Raw genomic sequence first — 22115 nt, forward strand, 5'->3', positions numbered from 1 at the left:
ATCAGTTGGAACTGTCGGGGGATTGGGCAACCCCAAATAGTTCAAGAGCTAGTGGGCCTAGTGCACACACATAAGCCTAAGCTAGTTTTTTTATCTAAAACTCGGAAAAGTGATGTGTATGTGAATAATCTGAGGCGGAGGGTAGGCCTCCAGCATTGCATTGTGCAATCCGGCACTGGAAAGAGTGCAGGTATTGCACTATTCTAAGATGGAAGTATTGAAATAAATAAGATTGATGTTGGCGCGAGGTATATCGATGTGTTGATTCGTTTGTCTCCAAATGGTCTGCAGTGGAGGGGGCACATTTGTGTATGGTGAACCGAAAGCCCATTAAAGGCACCATATGTGGGAACTACTGGGAAGGATTAGACACAATGCTTCTGAACCATGGCTCATGATAGGTGATTTCTGTTGGAATAGAAACTTATGTTATTAGGAGGCCAAATCCAACATATATACACATACATGAGGATGCCAAAAGGCTACAAGAGGATGCCAAGAGACTAGAATGTAAACGGCCAAAAGACATCACTTAATATAACTCTAACACCCCCCGTGAAACTCATGGTGGATCCACAACACTGAGTTTGGAGAGATGAAATCCATGTTGCGCTCTAGTCTGAGCCTTCGTGAAGAAGTCCGCTGGCTGTAACTCAGAAGCCACATACTGAAGAGCAACAACATGATCCTGCACAGCAGCGCGCACATAAGAAGCATCAACACCAATGTGTTTGGTAAGCTCATGCTTCACGGGGTCCCGTGCAATACGGATAGCACCTGTGTTGTCTGACAGGAGGGTGGTAGGTGTAGTAACAAAAACACCAAAATCCTCCAGTAACCATCATAACCAAGTCACCTCAACCGCCAGAAGAGCCATAGCTCGCAACTCGGCCTCTGCACTCGAACGAGAAACTGTAGTCTGTTTCTTCGTCTTCCAGGAAATGAGGGAACCACCAAGAAAGACACAGTAGGCAGAAAGTGAACGGCGATCCGTAGGATCACTAGCCCACGTAGCATCCGAAGAGGCCTGGAGCTGTAACGAGCTGGAACGGGGGAAAAAGAGACGATGAGAGATCGTGCCACGAAGATATCGTAGAACGCGAAGAAGGTGACTATAGTGAAATGAAGTGGGAGCAGAAGCAAACTGACTAAGAATATAGACAGGATATGAGATATCCGGACGAGTGACAGCAAGATACACAAGACTCCCAACAAGATGACGATAACGTGTCGGATCAGACAAGGGCTCGCCATCAGAAGCACAAAGGTGAACATTGAGCTCCATAGGAGTCTCAGTAGTGCGCTCATCACTAAGAGCCGCACGGGTAAGAAGATCCTGGATATACTTTTCTTGGGAAATAAAAAAGGCAGCAGAGGTGGAGGACACCTCAATCCCAAGAAAGTAACGAAGAGGACCAAGATCAGACATAAGGAACTGCTATTAAGACGGGCCTTGACAAAGGCAATGTACTCAGAATCATTGCCGGTGATCATCATGTCATCAACATATAGAAGAAGAGTGCGACCATGAGCAGAAAGGTGGACAAATAATGCTAGATCATGATCACTGGGTGAAAAACCAGCAGCAGTGACCACAGAGGCAAAACGCTCAAACCAAGCGCGAGGGGCTTGCTTTAAGGCCGTAGAGAGAGCGACGAAGACAACAAACCATGCCATCAGGAACTGAATACCCAGGTGGTGGCTGCGTATAAACCTCCTCATGCAACTCACCATTAAGAAAGGCATTTTTAACATCAAGCTGTGACACGGACTAGTGGCGAACAGAGGCCATGGCGAGAAGTGTGCGGACAGTGGTCATATGGGCCACAGGAGCAAAAGTCTCATCATAATCACGACCATGCTCCTGCTGAAAGCCACGAGCCACAAGACGAGCTTTATAACGCTCAAGAGAACCATCAGAGCGAGTCTTAATCTTATAGACCCACTTACAAGTGATGGGACGAACACAGGGAGGAAGAGAAACCAGATCCCATGTGCCGTTGCGCTCAAGTGCGGCAATCTCCTCTGCCATCGCAAACTACCATTCAGGATGAACAACAACATCACGATAAGAGGTAGGCTCAAGTACAACCGAAAGGCCATATCGACTAGGAGAATAGCGGTCAGGAGGAGGGCAAGGTCGAGCCCGAAGACCATAAGTCGGCTGGGACGAGGAAGACGGTGCACCAGAAGTAGATGGCATGTCAGTAGATTCATCCATAACACGTCGACGATGGGTATAATGAAAAGGAAAAGTGGGATGAGAAGGAACCACCGGAGGTGATGGAGATGGAGAAGACATTGGTGATGAAGGTGGAGTGTCATGCAATAAGGAAGGAGAAGAAACGATAGGAGAAGATGGTGTCAGATCTGCAATAGTGGGACAAGAAGGAGGAGTAGGAATATGAGGCATAGAGGAAGTGTATCAGGAAACGTGAGAAAAGAGATATCCTCTACTGAAAAGGTCGAAGAGGATGGTCGTGGGTAGAATGGACGAGACTCATCAAAAGTCACATCCCTAGAAATACGCATCCGTCGACCGACAGGATCCCAACACCGATAACCCTTATGTTCATCACTCTAGCCCAAAAAAACACACTCAACAGACTGAGCGGTTAGTTTGGTGCGTTCTCGGGGGGGGGGGCAAGGAGAACATAACAAACACAACCAAACAACCGAAGAGCAGAATAATCAGGAGAATGATCAAAAAGACGCTCTAGAGGAATACCTCCCTGTAGAGCAGATGAGGGTTGCATGTTTATGAGATATGTGGTAGTGGAGACAGCCTCAGCCCAGAAATGAGGCGGAAGAGAGGCGGCAATCATCATCGCACGAGCTGTCTTAAGAAGGTGACGATGCTTGCGCTCAGCCAGGCCATTCTGAGCGTGAGCGCCGGGACAAGAGAATTGAGCAAGAGTACCCTGCTCGGCAAGGAAACCACGCAACATTTTAGAGATATACTCACCAGCAGAATCAGCACGAAACACACGAATAGGTGTAGAGAACTGAGTGTGGACCATGGCGGTAAAACGCTTATAAATAGAGAGAACCTCGCTACGAGAAGACATGAAGTAAAGCCAAGTGTAGCAAGAGAAATCATCAATAAAAATAATATAGTAGCAATGGCCCCCTTTGGAAGAGAAGGGAGGCGAACCCCACACATCTGAATGTACTAAATCAAAAGGGCGCTGCGACACTAACTCGCTAGTAGGATAAGGTAACTGAACTTGTTTACCAAGCCTACAACCCTGACATTGTAAGGAGACATCTTCTGAGACAGGCCTCAGAAGACCACGACGAACTAAAGACGATAGTCGAGAACCACAAAGGTGACCAAGTCGATGATGCCATTGCTGGAAGGAGCTGGTAGCTGAAGCGGCGAAGGCAGATGGACTGGCGAGTGTGGTGGTAGCGGAAGGAACATTAAGCCAGTCCAACTCCCAAAGCCCCTGAGAATCACGGCGGCGCGGGCCATCCCCAACCAGAGCCTTCGTGTGACGATCCTGGATAGTGCAAGAATCAACGTCAAGAATGACACGACAACCAAAATTAGTAAGCTGACGCGCAGAAAATAGGTTCATGGTAAGGCGAGGCACATGAGAAACATCTGGAACATAAAAGGAAGAAGTGACAAGAGTGCCTCGACTCGCAACAAGAAGAGGAGTACCATCAGCAGTAAGAACATTAATTGGAAAATCGAGAGATCTACGAGAGGACAAGATAGAAGAATCGGAGGACATATGAAATGAAGCTCCAGAATCCAGAACTCATTGGGATGTACCTGACTGTGTAGACAGTGGTCGCTCAACACTAGAAGCACCAGTCACAGAGCCTGCAGTACCTGTCGAAGAACCTGAAGCAGCAAGTAGTCGCTTGAGCTTCACAATATCTTGCTCAGTCAAGGAGACAGTAGACGGCGTCGAGGAAGAAGCACGAGTCCCAGAAGAAGAATTGCGCTCCCTATTACACATATCACGCTTCTTCTTGAAGCAGTCAGACTCGGGGTGACCATCCCTGTTGCAGTAGTCACAATGAGTACGAGGACGAGAGCGGACCTCACTACCCGGAGGAGTGGGCAGAAGCGGCGGAGCACTGGAGCGAGAAGACACGGGTGGAGTAGCACCTCGAGCAGCGAGCACAGAGGGAACCTGAAGCAAACCAGCACCACGGAGGCGAGTCTCCTCAGCACGAAGCTCAGAAAGCACCTTAGAAATAGGAACACGGCCACGAGCAACCAACTGAGAACGTCGAGGCTCAAACTCCCCACGGAGTCGTGACAAGAACTCATAGACGCGCTGAAACTACAAGTCTGACCCCACAGTCTGGCAACACGGGCAAGTGCCACAAACAGTAGTGCGAAGGGAGTCAAGCTGGCGCCAGGTAGCAGAACTCTGAGTGTAGAACTCATCAATAGTGGAGTCTCCCTGCTGAAGACCATGCTCCTGACGGACCACAGACAAGTAGAGAGCATCACCAGAGGGCTGATAGCGCTGACGAAGATGAGTCCACATCTCAAAGACAGTACCGAGGCCTATAAACTCAAAAGCAAACTGAGGCAAAACACTGGAAGTGAGAACAGTCGCAGCACGAGCATCATCATCACACCACTGGGTGTAAGCAGCCAGATCGTCACGGTAAACAGAAAGAGCATTTGAATAATCCAAGACCTCCTGGTCATAAGCGGCATCTGCTAAACAGAAGGAGCATTCGAATAATCCAAGACCTCCTGGTCATAAGCGGCATCTGCATCATCAGCAGCAACCCTGGCTGCAGCCCTATCAGCATCAGAAGCATTTGTGTCAAGAGCCGGTGGCGTTGGCGGTGGGGTAGGAGCCACAGGAGGCACTGGGCGCGGAGGACAGGGGACCTCACCGAAAAGAACACCCCAGAGACGAATGCCACGCATGTGAATGTGCATAAAGGCAACAAACTCAGCATAGTTAGCCCCATCAAATATCACCGGGCAGCGTAGGATGGCAACATAGCCAGATGACGCCAAAGACATGGTGCTCTTCTCTTTCTTTCTTTCTTTTTTTTTGAGAAAACACAGAGCTCAAGCCCGGCAGCCGGAAGCAGAAGCAGGCCAACTGAAGCCCGGCTGCCCGCAAGCAGCCCAAAGCAAAGCGATGCGCGGCACAGGGAGTACGCGCACCCACACACGAAGCAGATGGATCGATGCAGTCCACCCAGTCAAACACACGTCTACCGTGAGATGGATCCAATGCCTGACAGCCGATCTAGCACGGGAACCGACGGGCAATGGCCGGCAGCAGATCTTGGATGGAATCCGGCGGCCGGCGGACGCGGACGACAGCGGGAACAGGAACCGGCGGACGCGGGTGCGTACGGCAGCGGAGCGGCCTGAGGAGACGGAGCAAGGCGGACGCAGACGCACACGGCCTGAGGCAGGGCGGCAGCAGCTTGGCCGGGAGGAGGCAGGGCCGCGGCGGCCTGGTCGGGAGGAGGCGGGGCCGGCGGCCTGGCCGGGAGGAGGCGGGGCCGACGTCCTGGGCGGGCGTCCCGATCAACTTGGATCAGAAAAGCACCGGACGAGAGGGAGCAATGGCAGTGTATTTGCTTGGCATCGATCGATCTGACATCGATAGCTGCAGAGAGATCGATTCAGAAGAGATCGAGAGAAGAAGACTGGAAAAAAAATACGATCATCAGGCGAGTTGCAGCGCTGGAGAAAATCTAGGCTCTAATACCATGTTGGAATAGCAACTTATGTTATTAGGAGGCCAAAGCCAACATATATACACATACATAAGGATGCCAAAAGGCTACAAGAGAATGCCAAGAGACTAGAATGTAAAAGGCCAAAAGACATCACTTAATATAACTCTAACAATTTCAACTAGACCATGTGGCAAAACGAACACTTTTCGCAAGCAAAGAGATCTGAAAGTCACATGGCTGATTTTCGAAGAATTTTAGCTGACTGTAATCTGCATGATTTGGGGTACGAGTGCAGGAATGCTTGCCGAGCGGTTCTGTCGGATGTGGGAGGCAGCTCTCCTTGTTTACCAGCGTGGAAATCAGCATCGTCAGCCGTAAGTAAAACAAGCTGGTCCATAAGTTAGCGGCCATTGCAAGGAAGGTGGGAGACTTCAAAATTATAGCTGATGTGCCTGAGGGCGCGAGGCTGGTAATGTAGAATGAGATTGTAACCACCATGGTGTAAGTATTAACCGTGGTTCTCAAAAAAAAAAGGAACAAACTGCCGCCAAGGCTCGCCAACTACATTGCCCATGCTCTACGTATACATACGTATCTCTTCATTAATTCTTTCGTGAGAGAAGGAGAATTTTGTACGTAATCTATACATACATACTAGCGAGCACTAGAAGCACAATAAACTTATAGCAGTACCGGACTGACAGCCGCTAAGATTAGGCTTAGCTGTTGCTGTTACATCAATATATATAACATAAAAAGCATAGGATAAGGTAGAAAGGGTCACGTTCATGGAAGGATCCTTCGATTCCATAGGCCATACCACCATAGGAGCCATGTGACTGCTATAAGTTACTGTTCTGGGGACTGTTTGGCTGTTGGCTAAACTTGGCCAGAATGGGATCGTCGCCCATCACAGGAAAGCGGCCAAAAAAAGTGCCACAAAGATATTCTTACCACTCCAATGCGGCTCATGGATTTTCTTTTTTCTTTTTTTTTTGAAAAAGGAAGTTCCCCGGTTTCTGTTTCAGAACGATGCATACGGCCAATGCGGCTAATGGATGGAATGGATAAATCAGCCTTTTCCTCTTTGCATTTGAGGAGGGCAAGTAAAGAGGAAGTAAGAGGAATAGTTCCATAGATGAGATGAGATGGATGGATCTACCACTGTTCATAGGACTTGCAAGATTGGGCTGGGACTTTTTTTCCCTGATGGTACGTACACAATCATTGTGCTCACATGCGCCAACTTGCACGGCACATGAAAACGTAGCAATGGACCACAGCATTTTGTGCAAAGCGAGAAGGGAAAATTCTTGGTGCGTTGCGTTGCGTTGCTTTCTTCTTCTTTTTGGTACCAGACGCAAATTAAAACTGGTTGCTGCGAGATCTGACAGACGGGTGTTGGGACTTTGGAGGCGGAATTGTAGTACGTACCAATTGTCCCGCGAAAGGGCAGAGAGGATTTACTCTTATATACAGTGTATCATAGGATGCTCGCCGCTCTAAAGATAGAGAGAGAGGGCTCGTCGGTCCGTCGGCACACGTATTAGATTTGTATCAAGTCAAACTCTACAAAGTTTGACCCAATTTATATTAAACAATATCAACACTATAATATCAAATATGTATGTTGTTAGAATAAATCCGAGACACTCCGTCGATCATCCGAAGACCAAACAATCACACGAGCACGACACCAAAATTTGTTAATGATGTTCACCGATATGGCTACATGTCCGGGGCTTGACTACGGACGCTCCTCCCCGTGACACCGTCACAATACCACACTCGGTCGCCCTGAACGTCGGCACACGCCGCCGGCTTCCCCTGCGTTCCGGTGCTATTATGTTGGCATAGGTTACATCGTGTGTCTATGCTCGCTATGTATGAGAGGCCTAGAATAAAAGTGTCCTATTTGGACACGACTCCATATCCTACCTTGTACACTATATTCGACACAACTCCAACAAACTCCATCTTCACGAATATTCTCCACCACCTTGAGTTCGTCAATGCATCAAACTTCCATGTACATTTGACTTGAGCTTATCCCATGAGTACCGCTGCTACTCCAAAGACTTCATGTGTAAGGGCATATTTATCCCTAAGGTGTTTTGGTGATTGATCACAACGCGTTTGCGGACTAATCGTGTGTCTTGAGTATCCCAGACATTTCATCGCTAGGCACAAGACGGTTGGGTGCCCCTCGAAGACTGTTGAAGAAGGCGTCTTTTCTACGTTTCTTTTTGGTGGACTTGAGTCGTAGGAAAGTAGTACTATTAATAGGGGGTCCGCGTTGGAAATGTTTGGGTGGAATCATCACGTACACGTCTCCTTCTTGTCCCCTCCCATCGGGGGTTGGGTGTGACATATGCCAAGGGATGGCTTATCATGGTGTGGGCGAGTAGAACGTCGCCGGTGCCTAGAAACGGGATAAGGCGAAGGCATGCACGCCGGCGAATCTTACCCAGCTTCGGGGCTCTCCGGGGAGATAATACCCCTACTACTGCTCTGCGGGGTCTCAGCATGATCACTATGACAAAGTGTGTACACGGTTGCTCCTTGAGCTGTTTCCTAGAGGGAGGAGAAGGTTAGGCTAGCTCTCTCCTTTCTATATGATCTGGTCTAGTGCTAATGGGTTCGAACCATTTGCATGGGTGCCCTGGGGGTTTATATAGGCCTACCCCCCAGGGGTACAATGGTAATCCGGCTGGGCGCGGGCCCAGCCGTCAGTTTCTCCGGCCCCCGTCCTCTCCGCCGACTGCTAGGGCCCGCCAACCTGCGGGCCCCGCCGACTGGTCCGGTACGGTGCTGACATGTCGTGCACGCCGCTGGCGGGTCTTGCCAGCTGCTGATTACTGTAGCCGTGCTTCTAATGACGCGGTCTTGGTCATGGGGTCGTGGCAACAGCCCCGCCGCCTGGCGGGCGATCACTATTGCCACTCCTCGTCACATCTGGTTAATGACGCGCGGGCCCCGGGGGAGGGGCTGGCCGACTCTCGGGGGCCGACTCCCAACGGGCCCAACTGGTGACGCTCTCGCCGTCTTCTGGGCTCCCGCTGACTGGTGGGACCCGCCGCCGCAGGGTCGTACAGACAAGCCGTCGTGGGTGCAGGATTCTGCCCACTGGTGCTGATGTCAAGGCCGGCATGGCAACAGTGCCGCGCCGGACGGAGATCTCCGCGGGTACGGCGTACTGTGGCCATGCCTGCCTCTGGAAAAGGGGGGAGTGGGCTTTACTGTAGCCACTCCCCGTCCCGTCCCTCTTGATGAGGGCATGGGGTTTGTTGGAGTCACGGGCCGACTCCCCAAGGCCGGCTTCTCTGGAAGTCGTCAGTCAGGAGTCGGCTCATCCCGAAGTCGTCCACGGGACTCGGCCGTGAGTGGGCAGTCGGTTGCCTTGCCGCCGACTTCTCAGAAGGCGGTTCATCGTCCTGGGGTCTTTGAGGGGCGCAGCCTGCCCCGATGTCTTGAAAGGTTCAGGGACTCGGGTTAGCCTACCCGTGGCCCATTACTCCGACAGTAGTCCCCGAAGCTGATGAGGCGCCGTGGACGATCGACCGAGGAGCCTCAGCAGTTTCTCTTTTCGGGTGCCCGAGACATGGGTCTTGCTTGACTTTTGTCGGGCCGACTAGAAGGAGTCGGACTCGCTCAACTTTGACTTGTACAATATTTCGGACGCCGCGGCGGGATCCAAGTGGCGTGCTAGCTAAGCTTACAGGCCACCGCCCGTTCCGGGCCCGTCACGTGGCAACACGCGGCCGGGCCAGTCTGCCTGCCCACGCGCGTGATGGGAAAGGCCCACAGGCGGGGCCCGCCATTACCGCGCCTCGGCGCACGAGCGGATCCGCTGTGGCCCGAGCGGACGGTTGGGATTCCCGTGAAGTTACTTCGCGCAGTAACTTTGCCGTGGAAATGTGGGGGTCGTGGGGTCGTGGGCGCAGTAAATCCCACGACCGCCCCCTCGGCTTCGCAGCCCATGAGGCTATAAGTAGGGGGAGGAGGGGGGCGCGGCAGAGCACCCGCGACCCTCCTCCACGCTACTCCTTGCTCTTCTTCTTCTTCTTCTTCGTCGCACCGCCGCGCGCCCAAGCTTTATCGAACGCTGCGGCGATCCGCTCACGATGAGCTCTTCCTCCACCGCCGCGCCTCCCTCAATGCATTCCGGCACCTGGGATGGCTCAGAGGTCCACGACGACCATATCGAGTTCCTCCGCAAGACTCGTCGGCTCCCCGGCGAGGATTACGTGCGGGTACGCCTTGCGCCGAGGGGGGATATCTCTCCAGCGCCGGAGGAGGGCGAGCGGGTTATCTTCCGCTCGCACTGCATGTGCGGCTTGGGGCTGCCGGCGAGCAGCTTCTTCCGCTCCTTTCTGGAGTTCTACGGCCTCCAGCCGCACCACCTCACGCCCAACACAGTGGTGCTGCATTCCACCTTCGTTGCCCTGTGCGAAGGTTTCCTCGGAGTCCTCCCCAGCATCGAGCTCTGGGGGTGTAACACCCTCGATGCGACTATATCTCCCACGTGTCAGGCACGACTTAGAGACATAATCGCATTGAAGGTATATGTCGCAAGTTAGGCAATCTTCACTACATCCCATGTAATATAAATAATAAAGGGGAGATAACATAGTTGGCTTACACTCGCCACATCAATCAAGTACATAAATAACATTACATCATCCAAACACTCATGGCCCGACTACGGCGCCAAAATAAAAGATAACCCAACATGCGACAACGGTCCCAATCACCCCCAACTGGGCACCACTACTGATCATCGGGAAAGGAAACATAGTATCGTTGAGACTCTTCGTCGAACTCCCACTTGAGCTCATATGCGTCTCCTGGAACGGAATCATCGGGCCCTGCATCTGGTGTAATAGTAATCTGTGAGCCACAGGGACTCAGCAATCTCGCACCCTCGCGATCAAGACTATTTAAGCTTATAGGTAAGGCAAGGTAAATATAGGTGGAGCTGCAACAAGCGACTAGCGAATATGGGGGCTAACTTATTCGCAAAAGAGGGAGAGAAGAGGAGGCAAAGCGCGAGCGAGAAACTAAAGAGCAACCTGCGCAAACATTACTCCAACACCGTGTCCACTTCCCGGACTTTGCCGAGAAGAGGCCGTCACGGTAACACACTCAGTTGATTCATTTTAATTAATTAAGGTTCAAGTTATCTACAACCGGACATTAACAAATTTCCATCTGCCCATAACCGCGAGCACGGCTTTCGAAAGTTAAAATCCCTGCAGGGGAGTCCCAACTTAGCCCATGACAAGCTCTCACGGTCAACGAAGGAATAGACCTCCTCCCAAGACGTTCCGATCAGACTCGGTATCTCGGTAACTCAAGACACTTCGACAGGTTAAAACAAGACCAGCAACACCGCCCGAATGTGCCGACAAATCCCGATAGGAGCTGCACATATCTCGTTCTTAGGGCACACTCAGATAGGTCAAGCTACGAGTAAAAACCAACCCTCAAGTTTCCCCGAGGTGGCCCCGCAGGCTGCCCGGTTCGGACCAACACTCAGAGGGAGCACTGGCCCGGGGGGGGGGGGTGAAAATAAGATGACCCTTGGGCTCCGGTAACCCAAGGGAAAAAGAGGCTAGGTGGCGAATGGTAAAACCAAGGTTGGGCATTGCTGGAAAAGCTTTAATCAAGGTGAACTATCAAGGGGTTCCCATTATAACCCAACCGCGTAAGGAACGCAAAATCCGGGAACATAACACCGATATGACGGAAACTAGGGCGGCAAGAGTGGAACAAAACACTAGGCGAGAGGCCGAGCCTTCCACCCTGTACCAAGTATATAGATGCATTAAGATAACAAGATAATATAATGATATCCCAACAAGTAAATAAATGTTCCAACAAGGAACGGCCTTCAATCTTCACCTGCAACTAGCAACGCTATAAGAGGGGCTGAGCAAAGCGATAATATAGCCAATCAACGGTTTGCTAGGACAATGGTGGGTTAGAGGTTTGACATGGCAATTTGGGAGGCTTTAAAGCAAGTGGTAGACATCGTAGCATTGGCATAGCAAAAGAGCGAGCAAACTAGCATAGCAAAGATAGTAGTGATTTCGAGGGTATGATCATCTTGCCTGCATAATTGTCATAGTTGACTGGATCCTCGAAAGCAAACTCAACGGGCTCCTCATTAGAGAATTCGTCTCCCAGCTCTACCCAAACAAGACAAACAAGCAACAAGGATACAATCAACCACGTGCAAGACCAAGCAATATGATGCAATGATGATATGCTATGCGGAATGCGATGCGGGATGCAAAATGCAAGATATGACATGGAATGCATGAACCTGGCCTCAACTTAGAAATCCAAGTGTGCCACTGGAAAGATGAGATGAAATCGCTTGAAAACGATATAAAGAACGCCGGAATCAGAGTTACGGTTTGGAAATGGCAAGCGATTCAAAAATGACACCGGTCTGCGATTTACAGCAAGTAGGCATCTAAATGCAATGAAATGAACATGCTACAGCAACCAAACATGGCAAAAAATACATGGAAGGGATGCATTCAAGATGCTTAACAAAAGTCTAGCACTGAGCTACGGCCAATTCATCCATTACAGGTTCAAACAAGCATTGCAAAAATGCATATGACAAACAGATCTCAGACTTAGTGAAATTAACACTTGTCTGGAATTTCAGATCAGGTAGCCCTCTTCGGAGCAACAAAACTACATGCTACAGCACCCGAACAAGGCAAAGTAAAGCATGGAATGGAGCTACTCAAAGAGCTTCACAAAAGTCTCTTAGTGACCTTGAGCCAAAAGGGATCAGAAAATACAATTGCAAGCATGTGAACATAGCAAAAACATAATCAGTTTTCAGACTTAGTGAAAAACTGACACATGCTGAAATATAACTCAAGTAGGCATGTTTACGAGCTCGATGCACTCACTACGGTGCAAGTCATGTCAAGACAAGCATACATCCATCAACAAGGCACAAAATGCAAGCTAGACACGGCAAGAACAATAGCATAGCATGCATGGATCAACTACAACATCACCGGCAAAATTGCAAACAAGTTGACAATCTGCCCAGATTCAAAAAGTAGCAAAAGTAGAGATCGATTGACTCAAGCTAGAGTCCTCCATAATTGCAAACAAAAACATTGATGGATAGAGCACTACAATATTAACAAAACAACCTTACTGATCATCCTCAAAAGAGTCACGGATCACTAGTAAACAACATGAAAATATGGCAACATGAGATAAACAGCTCCAGGACTTAGTGAAATTGCTAAGTCCCTGAAAACAGAATTAACAAGTGCACCACTTTGCAAGCTTGCACAAGACACCACACACATCCTAAAAATACATGGGTTGCACCTCTGGAAAGATGACAAAACCCTTAACAAACTGTATGTAGAACATCAGGGCATATCATGCACACATTAAACATGGCAAAAATGACAAAACCTAAATGGAGTAGCAGATCTGACAATTAACTCAACTAGCCCTCTTCTAACAGCATTTCGGGCATCTAGATGAACTCAAATGAAAATGATGCAATGCAATGGAATGATGTAGTCTCTGAGATGAACATTTTGATATGCTATATGCATGAATCGGAGCTACGGATGCAAAGTTACGGAGCTACGAACATGTGCATATGGACTAAAAATATCTGGGACTTAGACGAAAATGACCTAGGGTTTTTTGGATCTAGATCTTGCGCACGGAAATTGAGGCAGGGTCGGGCCCTGTTCGCCGGCGAGGAAACGGCCGAGGCCGGCGAGGAGGAGGCCGGGGAGTGGGGCGGCGACCATCCGGCGAGGCAGCGCGGTCCGGCGACGGCGGCGGCTGGGCGGCGCGGCAGGGCAGCGAGGCGGCGCGGGGCGGCGGAGCGGCGTGGTGGCGGCGCGGGGCGGCCGGCGGCTTGCTCCGGCGGGCCGGCAATGGCGCCCACGGCGGCGCGGCGAGGCAAAGGCGGCCGGCGGCGGCGGAGCGAGGAGAAGGCGCGGGCGCGCGGCGGCGGAGGGAGTGGGCCGCGGGGGCCTGGCCCGGGCCGCGGCGGGCTTCGGCGGCGGCGGCGGCGCGACGCCACGTGGCGGAACGCCACTGGTGCGGGGGCAGCGGCGCGGTGTGTCCCCCCGGGCGGACAATGTCCGGCGGTGCGCGAGGTTTTTTTAGGGTTTCGGGGGGAAGAAAGATCCGGATTTCGGGGGGTCTATATATAGGCATAGAGGGAGCTAGGAGAGTCCAAATGAGGTGCGGTTTTCGGCCACGCGATCGTGATCAAACGCTCTAGATGATGGAGCAGAGCTAGGTGGGTTTTGGGCCAAATTGGAGGGGTGTTGGGCTGCAACACACACGAGGCCTTTTCGGTCCCTCGGTTAATCGTTGGAGTATCAAACGAAGTCCAAATGGTACGAAACTTGATAGGCGGTCTACCGGTAGTAAATCAAGGCCGCTTGACAAGTCTTGGTCCAATCCAGAAATGTTTAATCCCCACACACGAAAGAAAGCTAGAAGTGACCACCGGAGGAGAACGAAGCGCCGGAATGCAAAACGGACAACGGGGAAAATGCTCAAATGCATAAGATGAACATGTATGCAAATGCAATGCACATGATGACATGATATGAGATGCATGACAACGATAACAACACATGGAGACAAAGACCCGAACCCGAGAAAATAAAATAACTTAACACCGAAAATGGCAAGAGTTGGAGTACAAATTGGGAAAGTTACATCCGGGGTGTTACAACACTCCACCACTACGAAAGGATTTCGTCCCGAGATCTAGGACTGAAAGAACGCCGGGTACTCAGAACGGAGGTGATCCTCGCGTTCCCAGGTAGCTTCACGGTCGGAATGGTGTGACCACTTGACTTTGAGAAATTTGATTGACTTGTTGCGAGTCTTGCGTACAGTCTCTTCAAGAATAGCAACTGGGTGCTCACGATAAGAGAGATCTTCTTGGAGCTCAATGTCCTCGAAGTTGACGGTGCGGTCAGGAGTCTTGAAGCACTTTCGAAGCTGAGAGACATGGAACACGTCATCAACATTTGCAAAGTTTGACGAAAGCTCGAGTTGATAGGCGAGGTCGCCTCTCTTGCTGACAATCTTGAAAGGTCCCACGTATCTAGGGGCAAGCTTCACTTTGATACCGAAGCGACGAGTACCGTTCATAGGAGAGACGCGGAGGTAAACATGATCTCCGATCTCGAAAGTCAAATCACGGTGCTTACTATCATAGTAGCTCTTCTAACGGGATTGGGCTGCTTTGAGGTTATCACGAATGACTTTGCACATTTCTTCTGCTTCTGTGATTAAGTCATTACCCAAAAGCTGACGTTCACCGGTTTCGGCCCAGTTGAGATGGGTACGGCACTTCCTGCCATACAGAATTTCAAAAGGGGCCTTGCCCGAACTTGCTTGAAAACTGTTGTTGTAGGAGAATTCAGCATATGGAAGACAATCCTCCCATTTCATGCCGAAGGAGATCACACAAGCCCTGAGCATATCTTCAAGAATCTGGTTGACACGCTTGACTTGACCGCTAGTTTGCGGATGGAATGCTGTGCTGAAGCGGTTGTTGGTGCCCATGGCCTTCTGAAAAGAATCCCAAAACTTCGAGGTAAAGATGTTGCCATGGTCTGAAGAGATCACTTGAGGAATACCGTGAAGAGAGACAATACAAGAGGTATAGAGTTCCGCCAATTGAGCTGCAGTGATCGACTCTTTGATAGGCAGAAAATGAGCCACTTTGGTGAGTTTGTCGATGACAACGAATATCGCATCATTGCCACGCTTGGACTTTGGAAACCCAGTCACGAAGTCCATTTCAATGTGGTCAAACTTCCATTCTGGAATGGCAAGAGGTTGGAGGAGACCAGCTGGCCTTTGGTGTTCTGCCTTCACTCTTCTGCAGACATCACACTCATTCACGAATTGAGCAATTTCTCACTTCATTCGAGTCCACCAATAAGCCTGCTTAAGGTCCTGATACATCTTCGTGCTCCCAGGGTGGATGGAGAGGAGAGAATTGTGAGCCTCGTTCATGATCACTTTATGAAGGTCACCTTTGGGTACAACAATACGATCCTCGAAGAAGAGAGTGTCCTTGTCATCAAGGCGATAGCACTTGTACTTGGACTGACTCTTGGCAATCCCAATCTTCACCTTTTTCACCATAGCATCAAGAAATTGAGCTTGGCGAATCTGGTCTTCCAAGGTAGGAGAGACTAAAAGGTTGGCGAGGAAACCTTGAGGAACAACTTGCAGGTTAAGTTTGCGAAAAGCTTCACAAAGCTCGGGTTGATAAGGCTTGAGAATCAGACTGTTGCAGTAAGCTTTCCTGCTCAGAGCGTCAGCAATCACATTAGCCTTGCCTGGAGTATACTCAATACTCGGATTATACTCTTGAATCATTTCGACCCATCGAGTTTGTCTGAGGTTGAGATTAGGCTGAGTGAAGATGTACTTGAGACTCTTGTGATCAGTGAAAATGTCCACTTTTCTTCCCAATAGAAGATGTCTCCAAGTCAAAAGAGCATGCACAACTGCCGCCAACTCGAGATCATGAGTGGGGTAGTTCTTCTCATTAGGCTTCAACTGGCGAGATGTATAAGCAACAACTTTCTTCTCTTGCATCAATACTGCGCCAAGACCTTGGAGAGAGGCATCACAAAAGACCTCGTACGGCTTGCATTCATCAGGCGGAGTCAGAACTGGAGCAGTGATCAATTTCTCTTTCAAAGTGTTGAAAGCAATATCACACTCCGGAGACCAAACGTACTTGACATGCTTCTGGAGAAGATTAGAGAGAGGCTTCGCGATCTTAGAAAAGTTTTCAACGAATCTTCGGCAATAGCTTGCGAGACCGAGAAAACTACGGAGTTGCTTCACGTTCTGAGGAGGTTCCCAATTCACAATTGCAGACACCATCTCAGGATTCACGGCAATGCCCTTGGCAGAGATGATATGACCAAGATAAAGAACCTCATCAAGCCAAAATTCACACTTGGAGAACTTGGCGTAGAACTGATGTTCCCTGAGCTTATCAAGAACCAAACGCAAGTGCTTGGCATGATCTTCCTTGTTCTTGGAGAAAACCAGAATGTCGTTGAGATAGACCAAAACGAAGTCATTGGTGTAGGCGTTGAAGATGAAGTTCATCATGCGAGAGAACATCGGAGGAGCGTTGACGAGGCCAAAAGACATGACACTGTATTCGTAAGAACCAAAGCTTGTCCTGAAAGCCGTCTTGGGAATATCTTGCTCACGGATTCGAATCTGATGATAGCCCATACGGAGATCAAGCTTGGAGAATACTCGAGCACCTTTTAGTTGTTCGAACATCTCATTGATGTTGGGAAGTGGGTATTTTTTCTTGATGGTCTTCTTGTTCACTGGACGGTAATCAACACAAAGTCGGTCCGTTCCATCCTTCTTCTTCACAAAAAGAACACCACAACCCCACGGAGAAGAACTAGGCCGGATGAGACCCATTTTCTCTTGAATATCGAGTTGCTTCTTCAGCTCCTTCAACTCTTCAGGTCCGATCTTGTAAGGACATTTGCACACAGGTTCTGTGCCAGGCTCAAGATCAATAACGAATTCAACTGGTCGGTGCGGAGGCATTCCTGGAAGCTCTTCTGGAAAGACGTCTTGATATTCGCAAACGACTGGAATTTGAGAGATGGCATCCAATTCACCCTTCTCATTGAGAGAAAACAGACGGATGGTATTATCTCGAGTGGCAAAGACAATTACATCCTCAGACGAATGAGTCAATTGAATCTGCCTGGCTGCACAATCAAGCTGAGCCTTGTGCTTAGAAAGCCAATCCATCCCGAGAATAAGATCAATATCCGAGTTACCAAGAACCATTGGGGAAGAAAGGAACTTGTAGTCGCCCAAGGTGATAGTAACATCTGGCACCTCCAGACTAGCACTCAAACGTTTGCCAGGAGAAATGATATCCATTTGTTTACCCAAATGAGAAGAAACGAACTCATGCTTGGTAAAAAATGGCTTTGACATGAAACAATGCGATGCACCCGTGTCAAAAAGAACTATTGCAGGAACATCATTAATAGGAAGGTTACCCATGATCACATCTGACGAGTCCTCTGCCTGAGCTGCATTCATCAAATTGACCTTGGCGTGCTTGGGGTTATGCTTTACCACAGCTGTACTTGCCGATCTGACAGGATGAGGAGGAGGAAGACGCCTCTGGTTGAAACACTTGTTGGCATAGTGACCCTTCTGTTGGCACTTGTTGCACGTGACCTCTGAAAGCGGATGGTGATACGGAGCACTCGATCTTGGAGGTTGAGAGGAAGTCTTGTTCTGAAAGCCAGGGTTGGATGGGTGGGAAGAACCACTGCCACCTTTGCTCTTCTGCTGATACGGCTGACGGAACGGAGGAGGAGGAAGCCAATACTTCTGCTGCTTGGCCACTTGAGTAGAGGAAGAAGGAGTAACATCTGACTCGCTTCTTGGAAGCATCACACCTCAACTGAGCAGCCTCTTGCTTCAGTGCCATGTTGTAGAACTCATCGTATCTCAAGGGCTCAAAGAGAACAAGAGCTAGCTGAATTTCTTCTCTGAGACCACCCCTGAACTGATATATCATGCTCTTCTCATCAGGGACGTCCTGCTTGGCAAAGCGGGCGAGCTTCTGAAACAACTTGTTGTAGTCATAGACAGACAAAGAGCCTTGCTTCAGATTGCGGAATTCCTCACGCTTGCTTTCAACCACACTCTGAGGAATATGATGAGCTCGGAAATCTCGACGGAAATTATCCCAAGTGATAACACGTCCACCTCTGGAGTCCTTGTACTGCTGGAACCATTCTGCAGCTTGATCTTTGAGTTGGAAGGAAGCGAACTTAACAAAGTCCTCAGGCCTGACGTTACTGCACTCGAAATGCTTACACAGATCCACAAGCCAATTGCCAGTATCGGTTGCCTCAACACAATTGCTGAAAGTCTTTGGCCCGTTAGCAAGGAACTAGTTGAGTGTAGCAAAGTGACTCTGATTGCTGCCTTGACTCCCTTGGTTGCCTTGATTGCGCTCTTGGAGAATTTGCATGATCAATTGTGTGTTTGCATTGGTTGCGGCCATCACAGCTTGCCATGCCTCTGAAGGAGGTGGAGGTGGTGGCGGATCAGGATTCGGAGTCGTGCGCGTTGGAGGATCCATCCTGAATAGGTTGACCACCATTAGCACATAGACAGACAATTATTGAAATTGAATCCAACGGAATGAAAATTGCAACATATAGTCTTCACATCCGAACAAAATGAACGAATGCATTCCTCTTGAAATGGTCACATATCCATAAATTGAGAAGCCACGTAGAATTAAGGTAGAGAAATAAATCAACAAGGTACGGATCAAGAACGAATAATCGGTAAGAAATCCCAATCTCAAACCAATATCCGTGGAAGAAGAACTAGAGCTACAAGAATTCCCGCCTATGAAACTCCCGAACCTTTCCGGTTATGCAATCAGGTGTTGGGGATACACGGGAAGCATAATATCTCACCCGAATCTAGCAAATCCTACATCCAGCTGTATCCATCCTTCAACACATAACCAAGAAACCTTCGGAAACCATCTACCTCAACCTTCGAAAAGCATCCGTTATACAAGTTATGGCGATACTCCCGAACTCCCGCCCCAGTACTGGGTGGTGTCGAGGTTATCTCACCAACAAACTGCATAAAAGAGATTTTCGATGTCGGCGTACTAGACTCAGGTATTCCAGAATTGCAACGATAAAATTGTGATGACAACACCTCAGAGATCAACTCCCCGGGACACTTCCACTAAACCCCTGACAGGAGGCACCAAGACAATGTTCTCATCATAAAACCATCGGAACGATTCCAAGATACCCGCGTGATCCTAATTTTTTTAGTGAAATTTGAGAAGAAAAGAGTCAAAACTCTACGTCAGGATGCCTTACCAGAGCGATGAGGAGACTGGGAAGTAAAAAGAATTCCTAAGATCTCCGATATATAATTCCTAAAGACTCAAAACATTTTTCTAGACACAACTCGGCCGCTAAAAACGATCAAGCAATGGGGCTCCTAAGGTCAGGGAAGGCTCTGATTACCAACTTGTAACACCCTCGATGCGACTATAGCTCCCACGTGTCGAGGCACGACTTAGAGACATAATCGCATTGAAGGTATATGTCGCAAGTTAGGCAATCTTCACTACATCCCATGTAATATAAATAATAAAGGGGAGATAACATAGTTGGCTTACACTCGCCACGTCAATCAAGTATATAAATAACATTACATCATCCAAACACTCATGGCCCGACTACGGCACCAAAATAAAAGATAACCCAACATGCGACAACGGTCCCAATCACCCCCAACTGGGCACCACTACTGATCATCGGGAAAGGAAACATAGTATCGTTGAGACTCTTCGTCGAACTCCCACTTGAGCTCATATGCGTCTCCTGGAGCGGAATCATCGGGCCCTGCATCTGGTGTAATAGTAATCTGTGAGCCACAGGGACTCAGCAATCTCGCACCCTCGCGATCAAGACTATTTAAGCTTATAGGTAAGGCAAGGTAAATATAGGTGGAGCTGCAGCAAGCGACTAGCGAATATGGTGGCTAACTTATTCACAAAAGAGGGCGAGAAGAGGGGGCAAAGCGCGAGCGAGAAACTAAAGAGCAACCTGCGCAAACATTACTCCAACACCGTGTCCACTTCCCGGACTCCGCTGAGAAGAGGCCGTCACGGTAACACACTTAGTTGATTCATTTTAATTAATTAAGGTTCAAGTTATCTACAACCGGACATTAACAAAATCCCATATTCCCATAACCGCGGGCACGGCTTTCGAAAGTTCAAATCCTTGCAGGGTAGTCCCAACTTAGCCCATGACAAGCTCTCACGGTCAACGAAGGAATAGACCTCCTCCCAAGACGTTCCGATCAGACTCGGTATCTCGGTAACTCAAGACACTTCGACAGGTTAAAACAAGACCAGCAACACCGCCCGAATGTGCCGACAAATCCCGATAGGAGCTGCACATATCTCGTTCTTAGGGCACACTCAGATAGGTCAAGCTACGAGTAAAAACCAACCCTCAAGTTTCCCCGAGGTGGCCCCGCAGGCTGCCCGGTTCGGACCAACACTCAGAGGGAGCACTGGCCCGGGGGGTGAAAATAAGATGACCCTTGGGCTCCGGTAACCCAAGGGAAAAAGAGGCTAGGTGGCGAATGGTAAAACCAAGGTTGGGCATTGCTGGAAAAGCTTTAATCAAGGAGAACTATCAAGGGGTTCCCATTATAACCCAACCGCGTAAGGAACGCAAAATCCGGGAACATAACACCGATATGACTGAAACTAGGGCGGCAAGAGTGGAACAAAACACTAGGCGAGAGGCCGAGCCTTCCACCCTGTACCAAGTATATAGGTGCATTAAGATAACAAGATAATATAATGATATCCCAACAAGTAAATAAATGTTCCAACAAGGAACGGCCTTCAATCTTCACCTGCAACTAGCAACGCTATAAGAGGGGCTGAGCAAAGCGGTAACATAGCCAATCAATGGTTTGCTAGGACAATGGTGGGTTAGAGGTTTGACATGGCAATTTGGGAGGCTTGAAAGCAAGTGGTAGGCATCATAGCATTGGCATAGCAAAAGAGCGAGCAAACTAGCATAGCAAAGATAGTAGTGATTTCGAGGGTATGATCATCTTGCCTGCATAATTGTCATAGTTGACTGGATCCTCGAAAGCAAACTCAATGGGCTCCTCGTTAGCAAACTCGTCTCCCGGCTCTACCCAAACAAGACAAACAAGCAACAAGGATACAATCAACCACGTGCAAGACCAAGCAATATGATGCAATGATGATGTGCTATGCGGAATGCGATGCGGGATGCAAAATGCAAGATATGACAGGGAATGCATGAACCTGGCCTCAACTTGGAAATCCAAGTGTGCCACTGGAAAGATGAGATGAAATCTCTTGAAAACGATATAAAGAACGCCGGAATCGGAGTTACGGTTTGGAAATGGCAAGCGATTCAAAAATGACACCGGTCTGCGATTTACAGCAAGTAGGCATCTAAATGCAATGAAATGAACATGCTACAGCAACCAAACATGGCAACAAAATACATGGCAGGGATGCATTCAAGATTCTTAACAAAAGTCTAGCACTGAGATACGGCCAATTCATCCATTAACAGGTTCAAACAAGCATGGCAAAAATGCATATGACAAACAGATCTCAGACTTAGTGAAATTAACACTTGTCTAGAATTTCAGATCAGGTAGCCCTTTTCGGAGCAACAAAACTACATGCTACAGGACCCGAACAAGGCAAAGTAAAGCATGGCATGGAGCTACTCAAAGAGCTTCACAAAAGTCCCTTAGTGACCTTGAGCCAAAAG

General features: G+C 49.1%; 1 pseudogene; it reads right to left on the reverse strand.

Annotated features, from left to right (window-relative positions):
• Window positions 1–3767: 3767 nt before the first annotated feature.
• On the reverse strand, window positions 3768–5005 carry LOC147986332 (uncharacterized; annotated as a pseudogene).
• Between the last annotated feature and the right edge of the window lie 17110 nt (window positions 5006–22115).

This window comes from Triticum urartu, chromosome 2A (genome assembly GCF_056163025.1).
Source record: "Triticum urartu cultivar PI428250 chromosome 2A, HENAU_Tu73, whole genome shotgun sequence".
Classification (NCBI taxonomy): Eukaryota; Viridiplantae; Streptophyta; class Magnoliopsida; order Poales; family Poaceae; genus Triticum; species Triticum urartu.